Genomic DNA, 15,380 nt, shown 5'->3' on the forward strand with positions numbered 1-15,380 from the left:
GTCCCCTCCGTCCAGGGCACACTACTAATATGCTCTCCTCCTCTCCACACAGCCGCACCACCTGTGGGTCAGGAGAGCACCACGCCATCCCTCGTCCCGGAGAGCCTGCCCGCAGCCGTCGGAGGTGTCCGGACTCCACCCCAGGCAGTGCACCGTTGGGGCCATGGCCAAAGGGCCCCCTGCCAGGCCAAGGAAGACCCAGCCACCCAGCACCAGGCCAAGGTGGCCGAGGAGCACCTCCAGCTCGCCCGGGCCTACATGGAGTGGCAAAGGGTGGCCTGGGATAGACTGCTGGACACCCTTGAGGGCATTGGCCACACGTCTCCTGGCCCCCCGGTGTCTCCCACTGCTGGCCCTGACCCCTCCGCTCCCACCAAGCCTGCCCCCTCTACCCCTACCGAGCCTGCCCCCTCTGCCCCCACCGAGCCTGCCCCCTCTGCCCCTACCGAGCCTGCCCCTTCTGCACCCACTGAACCCGGCCCTTCCGCCACCACCAGGCCCACCCACTGGCAGTATTTGCTGGTGCTACCGGCACACTTTCCCCCCGCCAGGGACCCCGCACCTCAGGGGGACAGAAACTCCAGAGGGTTAATGGGATTCGCGGCCCACCACCCCTGCCCCGGAATGAGCGCCTCACACCCCTCCAAGTTAGGTTTCCCCCACCCCCTTCCAAGTTAGGTTTCCCCCGTACATATTTACGAACACCCAGTTTTATAAATGTTTCTTTATTATTCACCACTCTGTGCTGTGCTCTTTGGTGGCTGGTGGGTGGTGGATGTGCGGGTGCAGTGCTGGTGGGGGTGGGGGTGGCAGGGATTGGTGGGTGATGGATGTGTATGGGATGTAGGCATGCGTGCGGGTCAGTGGTGGACATTGGCAAAGGCCTGCCTGAGGGCCTCCCGAATGCGGTGGCCATCCAGGTGGGCCTGGCGGATGGAGGCGGCACCTGGCTGCTCATAGACAGCACCAGCCGGAGGGTCCCCCCCCCCAGGGACATAGGCGTCCCCCTTTCCCTCCACAATGTTGTGGAGGATGCAACAGGCGCCCACCACCTGGGGCCCGTTGGGGACCCCGACCTCCAGCCACATGAGGAGGCACCTCCACCACCCCTTTAGGCACCTGAAGACCCACTCCACCACATTGTGGACATGGTTGAGGCGCTCATTGAACGCCTCCCGGGTGGGGTCAAGGTGTCCCGTGTACGGTCTCATGAGCCATGGCTGCAGGGGGTACGCTGCATCTGCCACCATGCAGAGCAGCATGGTGACGTCCTCCACCACAGGGATCTCCCTCTGGCGGAGGAAGGTGCCGGCCCCCATGCGGCAGCAGAGGCCGGAGTTCCAGCAGACCCTGGCATTGTGAGTGCGGCTGGCCCAGCCCACGCAGAGGTCGGTGAAATGGCCCCTCGCGTCCACCAGGGCCTGCAGCACCACCAAATGGTAGCCCTTCCTGTTAACGTACTGGCTAGCACTGTGTGGCGGGGCACGGATGGGGATATGTGTGCCATCCAAAGCGCCGATGCAGTTTGGGAAGCCCAGGTCCTGGAAGCCGGCGATGGTATTGTCCACATACCCCAGGCGGACAACCCTGTAGAGCAGCATCGCATTGATGGCCCTGACGACCTGCAGAGGGGGAAGGGGGACATGTGCTGTAGTGCAGGTGTGGAGATCATTGTCCCCCGCCTCGGGCCCATTCTGCCCCCCTCCCATCCAGCCCCAGGCCCGTGCAGCCCTGCCCCCTCCCGTCCAGCCCTTGCCCCATCCAGCCCCTTGCAGGGGAGGGTTCTCTTTGCCCCAGCCCCCCCTGCCCATAAGTACAGCCCCAACGGTGGCCTTGCCCACCCCGAACTGCTGTCCCACGGAGCAATAGGAGTCCTGGGTGTCCAGCTTCCAAATGGCAATCGCGACCTGTTTCTCCAGGGTGAGGGCTGGCCACATGCAGGTGTCGTGGTGCCGGAGTGTGGGGGCGAGCCAATGGCAGATCTCGTTGAAGGGCTGCCTTGATATGTGGAAGTTCCACAGCCACCTTTCCTCACCCCACTCCCCTAGTACCATGTGCTCACACCAGTTGGTGCTGCTGGGGTGGGTCCAGAGGCGTTGGGGCACCCAGGGGGGCACCTGGTGGTGCCCTGGCAGGGGGAGCCCCGTGGCCCCGGGGGCACCACACAGCCACCTGATGAGCTCGGGTGCAGCTGCAGCGAGGGTGCACAGCACTGCCAGCAGGGCGTCCATGATGAGGATGACCTCCTGCAGGAGCTGTCACTGGGCCTCCATGGTGGGCACAAGTGGGCTCTGCTGGGCTGGGACAGGCTGGGCAGCGCTTGGCTCATGTGGAAGCGAGGGCAGAGGGAGGGGCCCTTTAAAGTAGGTGGCTGGCTGAGGCCCCTAAAGGGCTTCTCGGCCATGGGACCCCCTCTGCAGTGTTTTCTGCCTCCCTTCTTTCGAAAAAGGGCTTGGAGCCATGTAGACGCTCTCTTTCAAAAGGCCTCGACAGCATTTCGAAAGAGCAGGTTGGAACGCCGTTCTGGCATTCCAATCTGAAATATGGCACCAGGTGCTCTCTTTCAATGGCTGCTTTTTTGAACGCCAAACTTTGATTTTTGCCCTTTCGAAAGGGCATTTACATGTAGACATAGCTCAAATGTGTTCTGTCTGGAATCTGTCGACAGAACACCTCCTTTTTCCTGGGAGAGTTCTGTCTTGAAAGTTTGAGGCATAGCACCTCTGTAGACAGATTGTGTAGACAGAAAAATTGTGTAGATGCTCAGGAGGGCCCGCTGTTGACAGAGAGGGCTTCTGGTTCACTGGGCTGCCCTGTTTGCAGAGCTTCCAGTTGGCTGTCCGCTGTCTGTTGAGAGAGGGCGTCGACAGGGGGAGACCATATTAGGTGCAGATGTGTTCTGTTGGCAAAACTCTGTTGACAGTGACTTCTGTAGACATAACTTTGTAGTGTAGACCCAGCTACCGTATTTGACATTTCACTTTCAAAAGCCACAATGGAGTTCACTCAGGAATGAATCTTTCCTAGCAGCTTTATTCTAAGATGGTCCCCATACAATTGTTTGGTAACTATTAAAAGCAACTAAATACCAGGCACATAAAATTAATACGCTTCTCATAATAGTCACCCAGGGTGGGCTCAAGCCATCAATGTTTTGGTTAAGCTGGGAAACTAAATCTCAAGTTCAACCGATTTAGACTTAATCAATTTTTGCCCTATCTATACTATTTCAGAAAGAATAATCGTCACTTATAGTATCTTGATATATATTTATGCCAGACAAATAACAGAGAAGACAGAATTGGTATATAGAGCCATTAGCACATTATGGGGGAAAACCAGGAATTCTTCTGTCTTCCATGATAGTGACTGACTTCTCCAATCCTTTGTCACTTTAGTCTCATTCATTAGTTTCTGAACTGGTGTTTCTCCAGTTTGGGTCCATGTTCATTTAGCTCTTTCATACATATCTGTATGATAGATTTATCTTTGGCCATTAGAACATCATGCTAAACATGGCTGCCATGGCTTTGGATTGTGGGTAGATCATAATTACATGTGCAGAAGCTTCACTTACCTAACGTCTCTATTCTTCTTGGTTTTGCAGTTTCTGGGTCATATTATTTTGCGTCACTCTGCCCTGGCTCTTCACAGAAAAAGGAGGAAGGGCTGATTTATCATTTACTTACATCTTCCAACAGGACACGCTACCTTTGCTGTATCAGCAACCACATTTGAAGCAGTAATTCTTTGTAAAAGAAGAATTGGAAAAACCACACTCAGGCCACCAAAGTTTAGCTCAAGTGTTACCTCATCTGTACCCATCCACTATTCATAATTACAAATTATTAAAAATATAGCTGCCAAAGCTTTTAATTTTACTATATTTTACTATTGACAAGTCTTCATTTTATATTTCAAAGTTTTGTGAGTCAGCATATGTCGTTCTGTGCTATCCTTAATCAAATAGAAAATGGGTTATGCAAACCAGGTTTCTTTAATATCAGTATTTCTTATCTTGAAACATGGGGTTTTAATTCAAATTTCAGTTTTGTTTGTAAATTCTTACAGAGGAATGTCATTAGAAATTTTCTTCTGAATGTGTTTTGAGGGACATCTCAATTTTAGAATTTTTATATCTGGCTGCCTTTAATGGTATCCTGACACAAGAGATGGCTTTCTGTAACAATATCAAGAAATCTCTAGCGCATAGTCAGGATGTCATGCAAGTGCAATCAGAGGGACAGAGAGTATATGTATGTATATCATATCCTGTTTCTCATCATTTCATAGCAGATGTGTTGTCCAGTAGATGGAAAAGCTTTAGCAACAACTAAGATCTGTTTCTTATTACCTCCCATCCCATCAAAACAACTGAGTCATCATGCTGCCAGTCAGTCCTCTGCTTTTCAGGGGATTGAATCCGTAACATTTCCATTTTGATGCAGACTGAAAGACAGCTTAATTCCAGCCCATGTCTATTTCTACTACATCTTTCACTTGAATGTGCCACTCAGGAGAAGGGTTGTAGAAAATTATAAGTGTAATGATTCATTCCATAGGTGTGGAAACTAAGGCCATGGGGGAGGGAGCTGCAGCACCCCCAGATTTTAGCTGGGATCCTGGATGCTGCCCCCATTCCTAGGGTCCCAGCTGCCAGGCCTTGGGCTCCACTCCTGACCTCATGCTCACTCCCAGTGTGGTACTGGGGACAGGGACAGGGGGCTTGTCTTTCAGCACCCCCGCTAATAAAAATTTCCACTGATTCATCCCCACGGCAGCATGCTTGTGATCTTTACCTCCCTGAACAACAAACCCAGCTAAAGATCCAAGTGTAATCTCCATCCAATTCCTTGAAGATCTCCCAAGGGGAAGTCTACACGACCTGCATCTTCTCATCTCCCTGGAATAGTGTATATTACTCCTTTACCTAGGGGCCAGTCCTGCCTTCCTCTTGCATAAGTGTTATGGAAATGCTCACCGGCCACCACAACAGGGCTAGGTCCGACTCTAGGATCCTGCAAATACTACATTAAGGGCCCGATCCAAAACACAGGTTTATTGATGTACAGAAGTACAGCTCAAGCTGGGTGCCTCCAGGGAGGGACCCCGCCTTGCAGAAACCATTAACAATTATACCCCCACAGTTTGTAACACTCCCCATGCCCCTGCCCAGAGTCCAATCGGCTAATTTGAGTAGGGGTCTTCACTCTTCCTAATTGGATGGATCCAGGTGCTGGGAAGATGATCTTGCTGTAGACGCCCAATCATCTTCAAGCAATTGTTATCCAAACTCCTTGCATTCCTCTCTCATTGCTGTCTTTTCAAACTCCTTTTCTGCTCATCAAGAATCAGTTTCTACTGATTTTGCAGCCACCTCCCTATTATTCTGCTCACGTCAGCCTGACCTGGGCTTAAGGCTTCAACAAATTTAGTGACTAGTGCTAAGCTAGGAGAACAAAATTTCTTATAACATTTCTTAAAGCATGTATACTTCTTAAAGCATGTATACCAGTGATTCCCCATAACAATAAGTATGTTTTCCTGGTCTGACAATGGAACTGGTATGGCTCTCCTCCTTATACAATCTTATTAAATCTTGTTTTATAAGAAGATGGTTGTGAAGAATCAAATTAGCTGGCATAATGCTTGCCATTGAGCACTTCAACTTCTGTCATTGAATCTTGTTACAACTTTGTCTACTAGACAGAAAGAATCTTGTTATAGCTTGGTTGAATAGGCTATATCAATTTTTTATTGCCCTGGTTGGTTCTTATCAACTCTGATGGTTAAATGTCATCCCTTAGCTATCTCTTTGATAAGCTAAATAGAATGAGTTGCATGAGTCTCTCATTATAAGCCATATGTTCCAACCCTTGATTCTTTTCATATGGCTCTTCTCTTAATCCTCTGCGATTTATCAACATTCTTCCTGTATGATAGGCAACAGACCTGGAAACCATATTTCAGTAGCAGCTGCACCAATACCAAACAGAGGTAATCTTCTTTTGCTTGACTGAACCTCCTTACATCCAAGAGTGGGATTAGCCTTTTTGGCTACACATCACACTGGGAGCTTGTGTTAGCTGATTTTTCTCTAAATCTTTTTCAGAATCGCTGCTTCCCAGGATGGACGCTTCCATCCTGAAGTGTGGCCTACATCTTTGTTCTTTCCATTCACATTTGGCTGTCGTAAAACACATGGCAGCTTGTGCCCTTCTTACCAAATGATAGATCTTTGTGTGCCAGTGACCTGTGCTGTCTATTTAGTACTTACCCAGTCTTTGTGTCATGTGCATACTCTATCAGTGAGAATTTTGTTTTCTTCCAGGGGACTGATAATGTTTAGTAGCATAGGGCCAAGAATCAAATCCTGGAAAACCCCAGAAGAAACCCACATGCTCAATGATTTATCCCCATTTAAAATTATATTTTGAGACTTACTCACAGAGGTAGCCATGTGAGTCTGTATCATCACAAAACAAAAAGCAGTCCTGTAGCACTTTGAAGACTAACAAAATGATTTATTAGGAGATGAGTATTCGTGGGATGAATAGTGGGTCTGTCTCATGAAAGCTCATCACCTAATAAATCATTGTGTTAGTCTTTAAAGTGCTACAGAACTGCTCCATTATTTTGAGACCTGCCAGCCTACTCTAGGGAATGCTAAGACATTTTAAATATTTTGCTGCCCTATTTTGTGCAAGAAAAAACATTACATTTGGCTATGTAAATGTATCCCAGGTTATTTTAAAATAGACAGCTTCTTTTCTGCTCCCGAGAGAGAAGAAGATATAAACCAGAATTATTGGCTTTCTGAAAGACTTTATAATCAATTTTCTCTTGTTACATTCATACCATGTAACTGTGTGCATATGTGCACATGCAAGGTCCAAATCATGCAAGACTTCAGTCAGATTCTGAACTGATTGCCAGTGTTCTGACCAAGGTTTCAGAGAGCTTCTGTGCATTCTTTCATCCCATGTACAATGCTGAAACTCTTTCCTATACCTCCCAAATGTTTCCGTTGAATTCATTGATCTCCATTTTACATCAGGCTGGCTACGTCTACACGTGAAGCCTACATCGAAGTAGCCTATTTCGATGTGGCGACATCGAAATAGGCTATTTCGATGAATAACATCTACACGTCCTCCAGGGCTGGCAACGTCGATGTTCAACATCGACGTTGCGCAGCACCACATCGAAATAGGTGCAGCGAGGGAATGTCTACACGCCGCAGTAGCACACATCGAAATAAGGGTGCCAGGCACAGCTGCAGACAGGGTCACAGGGCAGACTCAACAGCCAGCCGCTCCCTTAAAGGGCCCCTCCCAGACACACTTGCACTACAGCACAAGATACACAGAGCCGACAACGAGTTGCAGACCCTGTGCATGCAGCATGAATCCCCCGCTGCAGCAGCAGCAGCCAGAAGCCCTGGGCTAAGGGCTGCTGCACACGGTGACCATAGAGCCCCGCACGGGCTGGAGAGACAGCGTCTCTCAACCCCCCAGCTGATGGCTGCCATGGAGGACCCCACAATTTCGACGTTGCGGGACGCGGATCGTCTACACGGTCCCTACTTCGACGTTCAACGTCGAAGTAGGGCGCTATTCTGATCCCCTCATGAGGTTAGCGACTTCGACGTCTCGCCGCCTAACGTCGAAGTTAACTTCGAAATAGCGCCCAACGCGTGTAGCCGCGACGGGCGCTATTTCGAAGTTAGTGCCGCTACTTCGAAGTAGCGTGCACGTGTAGACACAGCTGCTGTTATTCAGCACAGCCACTAAACCCATGCAGATGTGTAGTGCTGTTTGCTATGAGTGGGTTCACAGATCTATTTTGTCTCATTATAATAAATGCATTAATGCCAACATTCTGGCCTAGAGTTTTCCACCATTTCTCCCTCTCCATCTGACTCCCGCCCAGCCACACTACAAACACCTGTTTAAGGAACAACAGGTTTCAATTGTCTTCAAGCAATGAATTTTTTCCCACTGCTTGAGCATTCACCCCCACCCCCTTTCCCTTCATTTCTCACCACTATTCACACTGATGTTGTATCTATTTTGTCTGAGAAAACCAGCAATTTTAAAATGCTGTCCTGGACTCCTAACAACGTTACTCCTCAGGACAGAGCAGCTTATATAGAGGCTGGCCAGAGGAGCAAGTTTGACATGAATATGCTCATATGGGCATGAATACCTGTATTCCAGTGTTTTCCAATTTTATTTGGCCACAGAACCCTCCTAAACTTTAAAGAATTTTGTGGAACCCCTAATAGCAGTCTTGTATATGGCTTAACCCCTCTCAGCCCCAAGCTGGTCCCTGGGATTAACCCATCCACCCAAAGAGGCCCTCAGCCTAACCCTGCCTGAACAAACTCTGCCTGAGTTAGCTCCTCCTGTTACCTCACTGGACTGGCAGATGAACCTACCTTAGCCACCACTGCTCCTCTTGATCTAGTACCGAGTGCTTGATTTCATTGGCCGCCCTATGGCAATATGAGAGGCCATTTGCAGCCAATGAAAGGTGAGGATGATATAGGAACTGCAGGACCCATCTGGCTCCCCTTCTGGATAGCCATTGGTTCTCCTTGCCCTACCCCCATTGCATACATGTCAGCTACTTTACAAGTGAGGGGCTCTCTGTGGCTCCCTCCCCTGACACTGCTGAAATAATGGAACTAAATTGGGTTGGTTTAACAGCCAGACCCCTCCCACTGCCCTGCCAGCTGTTAAAACAATTACATTTAGTCCTACTGTTTCAGTGGTGGCAGGGCAGGGAGCTACAGAGGAGTAGTGGCGGCAGCATCCCAAGCTACAAATGGCACCTTACAGCCGCATGCAGCTTCAGAGCTGCAGGTTTCTTACCCCTAATCATTTTCTCACAGAACCCTTCTTTTCCCTTTGCAGAACACTGGGGTTCTGCAGAACACCATTTGGAAAACACTACTATATTCATGCACATCACAGCTGCTCTGCAAACATACGTGCAAACAAGAACTGGTCACAAAATTATTTGTTTAATAAAAGGTAAAAATACAGTTGAGTGGAATTGTGAGTCTGACTTTTGTAAACGCAGCACCAGCAACTATAATCAGCTTAATTCCATTGTCTTACACAGAGCTATGTTGATTCATCCCAGCTGATGAGCTGGCCCATGATATCTGTAAGTCTATTCATCTCCCACCATTTGCCCAGCTCTTCTTGGGAATGTTGCTTTAAAATTATTTATGTGGAAAAGAAATAAATCATTTTTCTACATTCTGTATTGTCATGTTTTGTTTGAACTTTTTTTGTAGAGAATATTTTCAAATACAAAACTTTGGGGCAAAGATCATGCAAAAATAAGTTTGTTTCCCTCGGAAAATAATAAATTACTGATCATCAAAGGGCCATATTGTCTGACATTGTCTCTCCTTATTGGATTTTTGACAGAAGTTTTTCAAGCTGAACATTTTAGATGGAGTTTACAGAGTTATCTGAAGTCTCTTCTATCTTCTCATTTTCTCATCAATGTGTAGACAAACACAGGGGAAAATGTCAGAAAGGTTATAATCAGGCAGCACACATGAACAAAGAAACCGGTTTCTTGTACACACCAGGGAACTGAATCACTGGTAACTTAACAACATAAGGGCAGCCATATAAGTGCCAGTGGTGCTGTATGTCTACACTACTCACACTGTTTCAATGAAGACCAGTTGCATTTTTGTCCTGTGTCCACACAATAACATTGTACTCCACGGCTTCACTGTAGACCTGTCTCAAAGTTCTCCTCTCAGCTTGCTTAGCAATGGCTTCTGGGAGGTTTTGAACAGATTCTGAATTCTTAAGGGTAGCCCAGGGAACTTTGGGAACTGATTAATGCTATCACAAGTCTCTGCCAGTGGCACCATTTCCTAATCCTGATGTCATAATGAAAGCCAGGAAGAGCACTCACTTCATTAAGAAAAGCTTTTGCTGGAGTTATGTAGAAGTTGTTGTGATATGTGGCTGTGGTAAGGAAATGGAAAGTATTTTTAGAATAGTTTCAGAGACACAGATGATGACCAACAATTCATGATTCAACTCTTACGGCAACTCAACATGCATTGGAAGATCAGCACTGTAGCAATCAATTGCCTGGGGGTTGATTTAGCAGGACTAGTAAAGACCCACTAAATTAACTGCTGATCACTCTCTCATTGACTCCAGTACTCCACTGGAACTAGAAGTGTAAGGGAAGTCAACAGGAGAGTTTCTCCTATCGATCACCCCCCCCACCCCCACAACAGTATAGACCCCACGGCAACTCAATCCAAAGTACGTCAACTCCAGCTTTACTATTCACATCCCTGGAATTGCACACCCTAGATCAACATTACCCCATAGAGTAGACCTGCCCTTACACATTCAAGTGCCCTTCAGTGGAAGGAGCACTGGTATAGGGTCTGTGCCACAACCACAGACCAGTTAGTTATTTTGGAGACTGGGAACAAGCAGAAATGTTTACAGAACTTCAAAAAGAAAGCTATTTTTCTGTGCCTTAGAATGAAAGGAACATCAATGCCACAACGACTCAGTGGGGCTAGCACTGTAATCAGTGCTAACGTTTGCAAAGAGAGAGAAAGGGTCTAGAAGTAGGAAGGGGCATGTCTGTCTGTTCTCTGCATTAGCCTATAGGACAGGTATAGATGGCAATGCATAATAAACTAGCCTAACAAGCACAGGGTAGGTGAGGTAATGCCTTGTACTGCACCATTTTTCATTTGTGAGAGAGGCAAGCTTTTGTGCTGTACAGAGCTCTTCATAAGGTCTGGGAAAGGTGCTGAGATAGCCACATCTACACACAAGACTGCACAGCTAGGTCAATAATGCGCCTTCCAGTGCTTCTAATGGATAGTGTTACCCTTTTCCTCCAAATACAGAGCCACAATACAGAATCTTGCCTGGCAAGAAAACAGTACCGTCTGCCCAGCTAGAGAAGCACAATGTCTCCTACTAATTTATTTAAAGGAAAGAAGCTTTGAAAGAGAATAACTTATTTCAAAGAACACATTGCAGCAAACCTTCTCTCTGCCAAAGCCACAGATAAACAATTTAGTGAAAGCTCCAAAATGCTTTTAAAGGATATTTTAATGAACAGATGGGGTTCTAATTTTAAATAATATTTCACATTCAAGACACTTCATAACAAAATGAGACTGTGTTCCTGAACAGGTGTGGAGATACAACTGCTTCCATTCATATCTATACATTCCATTTATCTTTTCAATCTGCTTTAGAGTTTAAGCATGGGATTAGTCTACTCATGCAAAGACTTAGGAGGCTTTAGAAAGACTATATTTCGTTTAGGATACATATTGTTGCTTCTTCTCTCTGGCCCAGTGGAATGTGTGTCTGGCACTCTGATTTCTTCACTTTTACTCTGTTTACCCTGTTCTTAATTGACATTGATTTTTTCCCTGCCCCTCAAGAAGAAAAAAATCAATTTTCCATCATGTTTGTTAATAAGTCATAGCAGGAGTTAAATAGTACTGGGTATTGCAAGTAAAGCAGTTGATAATTAATTGTTGAGACAGGCCATTTAGTATGTTGAACAGGCTGACAGACAAGTAATATAACAAAAGACTGTGGGTTAAACCGTTGCTGGTGACCATTGCTAAGGCAAGCAGCAATTCTGGCAGATGTGCCCCATGTCCAGATATACCCCTTGCCAGCGCAAGGTGGGCACAGTGAATTGATGTCACAGAGTTTACTGTGGCCCATAGAGCTGCTTCTTCCCAAGTAGCATGTGCTCCTGATTTGGATGCTGTCTGATAAGAGGACTAGATAAATGCCATGAGTTGCATATGCCTTTAGATCTACAGTATGAGGACTGGGAAGGAAGTGGTTTTCTCTGTCAAGGTAATTTCTTAAGCCTCTAGTGAGAGATCTTGAGCTGCTGTTTGCTTGCTTTATAGGGGTGAGGAAAGCAAATGTGTGACCCTTCCCACTGCAGCAGCATGCATCTTGCTCTTTCTGGTTGCATACAGCGCTCTGAATGACTTATCAAGGACCTTATTCAACTCCTGCAAAGCCAATGAATGTTTTACAATTGATTTTATAATGGGATTTGGTTCAGACCCTAACATAGGATGCTGGAAATTATTGATCTGGGGAGAAAATGCAGGAATACATGAAAAAATGTATACATGTTAATTTTGCTGAACTGCCAAAAATGAAAATGAGCTTGAGAATACAGTTCTTCAGTTTGCAAACTGTACAATTCTTAAAAGGAATGGGTTGGGGATAAAAGGCTTCCTTTCCTCCCTCTTATTATTATTATTCTCAAAATAGAGAGTGTTTTTCGCTGATAACTAAAACTTCTCTCTAATACCATGACTCACAAAGGATCACTCCTAGATAAGCACCCAAATGTCTTTGCATTGCTTTTTAGTACCCTGATTCAGCAAAGCATTTATACTTTTACCCATGTGTCTCAGTTATTCGCTGAATAAGAATAGCCTTAGCACTCCGTTAAAATTCAGTACATGCTTAAATGCTTTGGTGAATCAGGGCCTCAGTGCCAGAAGATATGTGAATGTAAGATCCTAAGCAAACAATTTTGCTGACAACCTGGCACAGTTTTCTACAGTGCCTACGTAAATCTAGGGGAAACGCTCCTAACACAATTAAGGAGCACCTTTCCACTGGATAAAATATTTAATATTGCAAAAGTCCAGCTTCAGGTCCCTGCTAGAAGCAGAAGAATATAACTGCTCCATTAATCACACTGCTCACATTTCAGTATGAAATATTGATCAGTGATGTTCTCAGTCTTCATAGCGTTAGTCAGGGACTAAACAAATCTTATCTAGTCTGAAAAACCTGCCTCTCGCACTCCTAGAGGTGACCTTTCTGGGTCCGAACTGAGGCACGTGGCAGGGCAATGAGAAGATGATTGTGCAGCTGCTGTGCCTGTTCTGGGGACAGAGCTCTTTGGGCTCCTTGTGCATCAGTCTGGCCCCTTTCTCAAGTAACAAGTTCCATGAACATGTCTATCCAAAGGGGTGGGGATGCAGGGAGTGAAGGGCCACGTTCCTTAGCAATCACATTCTAATGTGAGAGGTCGGTCTGTGCTGCAGTCCAACCTCTCGCTACAGCGCAAGCAGGCGTGCCCATGATAGCTTTGCCTCTGCCTGCACAGCTAAAATAGCAGTGAAGAGGAGGAAGTGTGTGAGTGTCGGCAGGGCTGGATAAGTGTGCTTTCTGCCCGGGGTGTACTCACGTTGTCAGCCTGCGCTGAAGCTTCTGTACTGTTATTTCTAGCTACGCCAGCATATATAGAGTAGGCAGGGACACATCTACTTTTGTTGCAACCACTTCTTGGACTTCAGCGTAGACATGTCCTATGGCTAATGAGATATGACTGCTCCCCTATCCCCCCACCCCCGGCCCTGCTACTTGGGGTAGCACAAGGCTACAGCACATGCCTCTTAATCTTGAAAAAGTCCATTGCAGAGGGTATGAAAGATGTCTGTGTCCCTGCCTGATTCATCGTCCTTGAAAGCAGACAGGAAACCCCTGCCCCTCAGCAGGCATAGGGAGGGAACCCAAGGGCCCCAAGGAAGAGAGTTTTCTACAGATGAGGAGGTGGTAATTAGAAAGGGATGTCGGGTTTCTTGGAGGTTGCAGTTCTGAGATGGATGGGGAAAGTCCACTGCCATGTCCTACGCACGGAACAAACAGGGTCAGGTTTGTAAAAGTTCCACTCTACTGTTCACTTATGCTATTAACAAGCTGCATAAGCAAGTAACTGAAGTTGTCCCTGTTTTGACATAACAAGCTCTGCAAACACTTAGGAGAGACTTTGTGGTTTGCTAATTCATTGGTAAATTTTGGGTGATAAGAATACTTAGAACTGTTCCTTCACGATCTCCAAGCACTTCATGATTTCTAATTAAGCCTCACCACACTATTTTGGAGAAAGCAAATGGTAGTAAACCATTTTACAGCTGGATAACCAAAGAAGGTAAGTTACATAATCCTGTCTCAAATCTGTGATTTAACTACTAGACAGCACATATAACCCACTCTTAAAATTGTTCTGCACTATTTTTGTTTAAATTAAAACATTGCAAAACAATGATCAGATCTTGTCTGTTCAATTACTTCTTCAATTATCAAGATTAGATGCCCGTGTTTTTCAAACAATGAACAAAACATACTTTAAAGCTCTCAGTCAACTATGTTTTATCAATGGATCATATCTTTAAAACTCACCAAAAGAAGTACAAAGCTCAGATTGTTAAATTTTATCTGCGGTATGTCCCATGTGAAAGTCACTTTCAGATATTATATTGGTTGTTTCTCAGCAAGACCTGTACTCAAGAAGAAGAGAGAATCAAGTATGTTTTTAAAAATGCTGACTATATCTCATGTAACATCAGTTTGAAGCTGCTGAGGGAATATAAAAAATCATGATTTGTAGAATTTATGTGCTATGAATTCCAGATGCTAATCATGTGATTGGTTCTTTTATGTCAAATACAAGCATATGACATTTTTCTTGTTTTATGCAGAGATTCCACACTATAACTTGCATTATTTTTTGAGGAGATAATTTGAGGTGGCCACAAGAATTTTGTTTGATGAATCAGATTAATAATTATTACCATACTCATTAAATGAACAAATCCGTTAATAAGAGATCTGCCCTCTACAAATTATGCCGTTTTGTCAGACATTGTAAGACCTTTTTATGGTAACACAAAAATCTTTCAAGTTGTGCTGATACTTTCACCCTGATAAAGGATTTGACAAGTTAACTTATTTACTGTGCTTAAAAGAAAAAGCACAGAAAAGGTCTCTGCTACATGTGTCCTGATAGATATGTTATCCCTGCTTCGAAATCATCCACAGAAGAATCTTTCACACCAATTTCTGTCGTGCGATAAAGACTGATACATTATGAAATCACATTTTCTCCTTCCTGCATGATCATGCATGTGTGCACGTGCGTGTGAGAGAGAGAGAGAGGAAGAGAACTGAGGTCAAATATTGCATTGAAATGAATAGAGAGTTTCTATAAGTGAGGCCTATAGGATATAGATCACCTGGTTTTATTAATTAATATAATAACCTACCTCGTATATTTACAAAAAATCAACAGACAGCAGTGTGGCAACTAGAAAGGGGAGCGTGCTGTACTGGCAATACTGAATTCTCCTCCTCCTGGTCCTGATTGAGCAAAGTGCATAACTGCCTTTAATATAAAGCCCAGGCATAATCTCATCCTTGTGCAGCTATACATGTATCTTAGCCCCATCCACTTTAATGGGACAGTGCACCTTCCTGTAGACAGGCAAAAGCTTAAGTGCTTTGCTGAATTGGGAGATAGCTTCCTCCAGG

This window comes from Carettochelys insculpta, chromosome 1, assembly GCF_033958435.1.
Source record: "Carettochelys insculpta isolate YL-2023 chromosome 1, ASM3395843v1, whole genome shotgun sequence".
Classification (NCBI taxonomy): domain Eukaryota; kingdom Metazoa; phylum Chordata; order Testudines; family Carettochelyidae; genus Carettochelys; species Carettochelys insculpta.